The sequence below is a fragment of the Marmota flaviventris genome, chromosome 1, assembly GCF_047511675.1.
Source record: "Marmota flaviventris isolate mMarFla1 chromosome 1, mMarFla1.hap1, whole genome shotgun sequence".
Classification (NCBI taxonomy): Eukaryota; Metazoa; Chordata; class Mammalia; order Rodentia; family Sciuridae; genus Marmota; species Marmota flaviventris.
The window spans coordinates 40,355,409-40,362,190 of NC_092498.1; positions in this window are offsets into that span (position 1 = coordinate 40,355,409).

Below are 6,782 nucleotides of genomic sequence, written 5' to 3' on the forward strand. Positions count from 1 at the left end.
AGAGAGAAATTAATTATTAGCAAATTGACAAGTCTCTTTTTTTCTGATAAATTTCTGTTTCCTTGATCAGTGGTTTTTAGAATATTTAGGTGTGGAATTTAGTTTTTGAGCAACGTCTTAGGGAAGACCCCAGTAAATGACAAAATGTGGCTTCACTGATTTAGTTTGAAGCAAAAGACCATTGCTCTTAATTCCAATGGCCTCTGAGCACCAGCCTGGAGCATACTATGCAGCTGTGTCTTTGATGATAACTTACTGTGACCTAACAGAACTTCTTTGGTTTATAACTGAAACACATCTCACCACTGGACAAATACAAGCTTAAGTTTATATTACATAAATATAGCCTTCAAAATGACAAGAGAAAAAAGTAATTATTTTTTAAAAAGTGATTTTCCATTTTTTACATTTCAAATGTAGTCTTAAGGGAAATTTTTTAAATGATAGAGATTTTTCTACAGTGCATTATCATTTTAAAGTGATTTCATAATGAAAAGGAAAACATTTTTATTTCATAAATTTCAGATTCATAGATGGAATGTATTATTGACAGCATTCTTAAGAAGTTACTCAGAACAACTGGACATGGTAGCACACACCTATAATTCCTGCTGCTCAAGAGGATGAGGCAGGACCATTCCAAGATCAGGCCCCGTCTTAGCAACTTAGAAAACCCTGTCTCAAAATAAACATTAAAAAAGGCTGAGGATGTAGCTCCTGGCAGAGTATTCTGGATTCAGTCCTCAGTAACTTCCCACCACACACCAAAAGTAGAACAGATAAGTCAATATAAATCCAAATCTTCATATATTTCATCCTTAAACATAAAAGGATGTCCCCCCTGAATAAAAGCCAATTTTCTGCTTTCTTACAAATTTGCCAATAATTATTTCTACTGTTTAGAATAAATCTAAATGGAGACATCACTTAGATCTTTAAAAACCCATTTAAATTCAGAAAAAGGTTTGAGTTGGATTTTTCAGCGAGTATTTAAGGAAAATTTTTACAAAATTGAAACTGTCTAATTCTTTCCTCATGGGTAATTGTTATATTTTTAAGTTATGAAATAAAGAATTTCCTAAAATCACACTATTTGAATATGTCATTTGTCACACATTTAAAAGCATAACCTTCTCCAACCAGTTATCTTATTTTCCTTTCTAAAAATAACTAGATGACTATTTGGTAATCTGGTTAAAAAAAGAAAAGAAAAAGAAAAGATACCAATTTTTAAACACTCCCTCATGTACGTACTTCATTTTTTTCTGTATTTTTATTGGTTCATTATAATTATACATAACAGTGGGATTCATTGTTACTATATCCATACATGTATATGAATGATATCACAATATAATGTTACCAATATTCCTAGTTTTTAATTAAAAAAAATTTTAGTCAAATTCTAGCACAGCTCTCATTTCATTTATATTTTTGGAATGCTGAAAATTGAACCCAGGGCCTTGAGCTTGTGGGTAAAGACTACCATTGAGTTATAACACCCACCTACCTCACCCTACCTTCTGCCCAGAAATAATTAATAGTTTCAACACCCCTGTTTTGTCTTTTTTATTTTTTTAGTTATGGAGAATGAACCCAAGAATGTTCCATCACTAGGCTGCATCCCCAGTCTTTTTTGTCATGTATTTGTTTGTTTTACCTTGAGATAGTTTCTTACTAAGTTACTCAGGTTGGCCTCCAGCTTGTGATCTTCCTGCATAAGCCTCCAAAGTAGACAGCTTTATAGGTATGTGCCACCTCATCTGAGTGCATTTTATGTTTTCACAGGATTTATCACTATGTAAAATATTGTACATATTTAATGATTTACTTATTTATTGCCTGCATTTATTTACTTATCATCCAAAAAAAAAAATTTCCCCCTTTCTTCCTTCCTCTCTTTTCCCCCACAACCACTCCTGTACTGGGGATCAAACCCAGAGTTGCTCTACCACTGAGCTACATCCCAGCCCTTTTTACTTTTCAGTTTAAGGCAGTTGCCTAGGCTAGCCTCAAACTTGGCTCCTGCCCTGCCTCAGCCTTCTGAGTTCCTGGAGTTACAGGTGAGCACCACCACAGCTAGCTCAAAAAAAAAAAAAAAAAGGCTCAAAGAATATTGTTAGGTTTTTACAGAATCTAAAATAGTTTTTAAATATTTTTGAGGTCTTTGCTTTATAACAAGTAATGTGAAAACATTGTTCAGATGTATACTATATGCTTTTTATTGTTATTTTACCAATAATAATTTCAAAAGCAGCATCTGTGACATGGCCAAAAGAGAGAAGACCAAAATTTTGCTGTCATATTTAAAAGTCAGTTAGCTCAGGCTTTACATATATAAGTACTATAAGTCACACTCTGAAAAGATTAATAATTGAAAAAGTATGTTGTTTTTTATACCAGAAAAAAAAAATTTGTCCAGCTCTCCTCTAAAGCCACATATGTACATACTTTTTCAAAAGATTAGTGGTAATCTATAACCTTTGTGTTCATTCAATTCCTGCCAAGAAAAAGAAAATATCTTTGAAAAATTATTTCAGGAGCCAATGTGCTTAATGGAGTAAAGTTGATGATCAAGGTAATATCTTTTCTATGTTAGCCACTATGGTAACAATTCTTTATGCATTATTTTGTATAATTTTTACAGACTTATGAGATATATTATTATTGCTGGTATTTTTCCTATTTCAGTTTAAAAAACAGAAGCTTAGTTCAATTTGGGGTTTTAATTTTGACTTGAATTTTCAACTAAAAAATAGCAATGTCAGAAAAATGACCCATCACTTCTCATGCATGCTACTCTGGGTATTAATTTAAGTCTCCTCTTATCAAGATTTAGTGAAGGCAAGTTTTTTTTTTTTTTAAAGTAGTACCACAACCTTTTTTAATGAAAACTGTTTTTATCTTGTTTTTCAAGGTATACCTAAAGATTTATGATACCAAGAATTGGCAAGAACTCAAAATGGTGTGCTTATAGGTACCCAAAGTTACAGTTCAGTAAACTTAAAGCAACAGCCACATACAAGGCACTCTTTTGTAACAGGGATAAGAAAAAATAAAAATAAAAAAGTTGAAAATGTAGTGTGCTAAAGCAAAATTAAAATGGAGATGGACCATGAAGTTTTTTCTGAGCACACAAAGTAAAACTTGAAAAATAGCCTCAATGTAGCTTAAATTACAAATAGAAATGAAATCTTCCCTTGGGTCATAACTGCAAATAAGAAAAAAATTACCTTGGGTCATTTCTGATAAATACTTATATTAAAAAGAAATAAAAGAACCCCCACCATTCATAACTAGCCAACCAACATGATGATGTGACTAGGGACTTTCCAACAAAGAATCCAAATAATTTATTTTTCTTCTGCATTTTCCTAGTGAATACTTGCCTCTGAACTTTGGTCATTGGAAGGCTACTCTTTTGTCAGGTTTCCCAGTTCATGAACTGTTTCTCAATAACCTCTCTAAAACTCTAATGTTCCTCAGATATTTGTTTAAGTTCCAATCTCTAAAAAGAGAGTTTAATGGCTAAAAATAAAGCAGCCCACCACTTTTACCCCTTGTACACTTTACCCTCCTGTTATGATTTAGATATGAAATGTCCCCCCATCCCATGTGTTAAAAACTTTGTCCCCAAGGCAGCAAAATTCAGAAGTAAGATCTTTGGGGGTTATTCGATCATGAGGGCTGTAACTTCATCAAGGGACTATTGGAAGATGGTGGAAACTGAGGAGGCTGAATTAGAGGAAGTGGATCCTTGGGATGATGACCTTGGAGAGGAGTCAGTCAATCTCAGTTTATCTCCCTCTCTCACTCCCTCTCCCTCTCCCTCTCTATTTCTCTCTCTGTCTCCTTCCCAGACCTATGTTGTGAGTAGCTTTGCTCTGCTGCATTCTTGCCACCAAGATGTTCTGCCTACCATAAGCCTAAAAACAACAGAGCCAGGTGATCATGGACTAAAGCCATGAGACAAAATAAATATCTCCTCCTTTTAAGTTGGTTTTCTCAGGTATTTTGTCACAGTAACAGAAAGCTAATTAAAATGCCCCGTCCACTTTTTATTATTCAATTCATTACCACTATGGAGACCAGAGCTGGAGTATAATTCTATGTTAAGGGGCTGTGAGAATGCCATTCAAGGTAAAATCAGGGGAGAAACTAAGCAGAGCTTTCCAAACAGTATACTGCAAATGGTACACCAGCCCACTATTGGCCAGCATCCTTGTTGTCCCAATGAGCTGTGAAAACTATTTCATGTGAATGCTATGGAGGAAAAATGTTGGGAATTTTTGTACTTTAAGGCAGTGATAAACAAAATAATTTTCCTTGTTAATCATATCCTATAGAAAGTATGTGGTATATTTACCTATTTTCATTAAAATAGATTATAAAATTATGTTTTTCCTTGAAACATCTCTGAGTTTTAATTTAGATCTACCTTTATCACTTTATGAGTTAGTAAAGGTAAATAATTTTAAACAGAAATATTTATGATTTTTTTCTTAATTCAAAGCAATAGTATGATAAAGTTGACTTTCGAGAATAACCATCTTATATACTATTTCTTGTCATATAGGCAAACCAATTTACAAGGAAGTCAGAATGATTTTGCATAGCATGAGTCACTTGAAATAGTCTTTAAAATGCAACATGATTTTTAAGTGCTAGAAACATTGTTCGGGTACTTTTTATTTTCCATCTGTGGAAATAAATATTCAAGGGCACTTGCTCTCAGTAGTAAGAATTTTTATTTAGTTTATGGAGGACCATAGGCAAAACTGGCAGCAAGTTTCCACTTTGAATTGTTTCACAAACTATTTAAAGTTTCAGACAGTTCTAATAGGATTCCAGTTCAGCTGCAGAGATGTTTAGCCAAGCCAGTTGGCTGTATCTAGAGTTAATTAGAACTTAGACTTGTGCAAATAACAGATGTATTCATCTGTATTTATTTTGTAAGGCTAAGTTACTTTGTGACTGAAAAGTTGGAACATGAAGGAAGCAATGTCTGTTTACTCATTTTATGAGCAGTCTTTTCTATTCTATGGCATAGGTAACATAATCAGCTGATTATATGGGCTTGATTTTTAGTCAATTTATAGGTTTGTGGTCTCATGAGTAAATAAAGAAGGTGAGACTTAACACAAGTCCACCATTCATAATTTAAATCCATTTATTGTAGATATCAACTTTAATCGAAATGTCTGAGTGGGAATTTACACTTGAATTCACAAAGAAGCAGAAATTTATGATTTTTTTCTTTCAGACTGAAGATATTTAAAAGATTTATATTAAGGCCAGGCATGATGGCTCATGCCTGTAATCTCAGAGACTCAGGAGGCTGAGACAGGAGGATCAAAATTTTGAGGTCAGTTTCAGCTAAACTTAATGAGATCCTGTCTCAAAAATCAAACAAACAGCTGGGAAGTAACTCATTGGTACCCCAGTACTGGGGAGATATATACACACATACACACACGTGCACAGTTACAACCATTTTCACAGCTGTCACAAATTTTATATATATATATATATATATATATATATATATATATATATATATACACACACACACACACACACATATACACATATATATGTATATATATACACACATATATATAGTGGTTTATATGTATATTATATATATATAATATATGCACTCTTTTGGCAGGAAACTAACTATAGCCTCATTGGAGACCAATTTGACACCATCACTTAATTTAAACATACATTGCCTAGACCTAGCAACTCCTTTGGGAATTTTTCTTTTTGGAATATTAATATGAATAAATTAATGAAGTAAGGATTTTGAATGTTAACATATTAGATTGAATACTCACTACCATATATATTCTTCCAAACCCAAATAAATTTAGAAATAGAAGGAATAGCTCTTATCCAAAGGGAATTCTTGATTAACTAAAAACCAAAGAAATGTCTGAAATAGAAGAAAAGAAAAAGAGGGATTGTATTAAAGGAGAACATAGCATCTCTGTACAGAATAATATTGTTCTAAAGACGGAAGCAAAGAGGCAGGTTGGGGAGCAGCAGAGAGCACAAGGGAAACTCAAGGGGATCATCTCTTGGGGTAAAACGATGGGAGCAGTACAAAACAAAACAACTCCAAAATATAGAAAGCACACTGAGAAATCAACAAATAGGCAATATATCCAGGAGACTGACTTCTTCCTCTGAAAAGTTCAGAATATTGAAGATCTGAGTAAAAACTAAAAATCATCTTTGATCCAATAGTCATGTATGAAGATATATAACCCAAACCAGAGAGTACACATTCTTTTAAAACACCTAAAATTTTGTCAGAACGTTACTTTATACTAGTTCATCACTATAATGTACATTACTAATATATACTAAGATATATAAGATTATATTACTATATATTATTACATAGGTAACTTGCATTCACCTGAATGAAATACAAGTAGGTATCAACAAAATAAATATATAAATAAACTTTTGTAGAGCTGGAAATTTAATGTATAACTCAAAGCAAAGAGGAGAATGAAATGAAGATCATTGAGTCTTGAAGGCTTCTGAGGGCATTCCATTTCAAAACCTTCAGATACAGCCACATTTAGTAGGGCTGGGGTTGTGGCTCAGTGGGAGACTGCTTGCCTAGTGTGTGTGAGGCCCTGAGTTTGATCCTCAGCACCACATAATAAATAAATAAATAAAACAATGGTATTGTGTCCAACTACAACAACATAAATATCTAAAAAAATTTTTTAAAATGCATTTAGTAAAAAAAAAAAAAAAAAGGA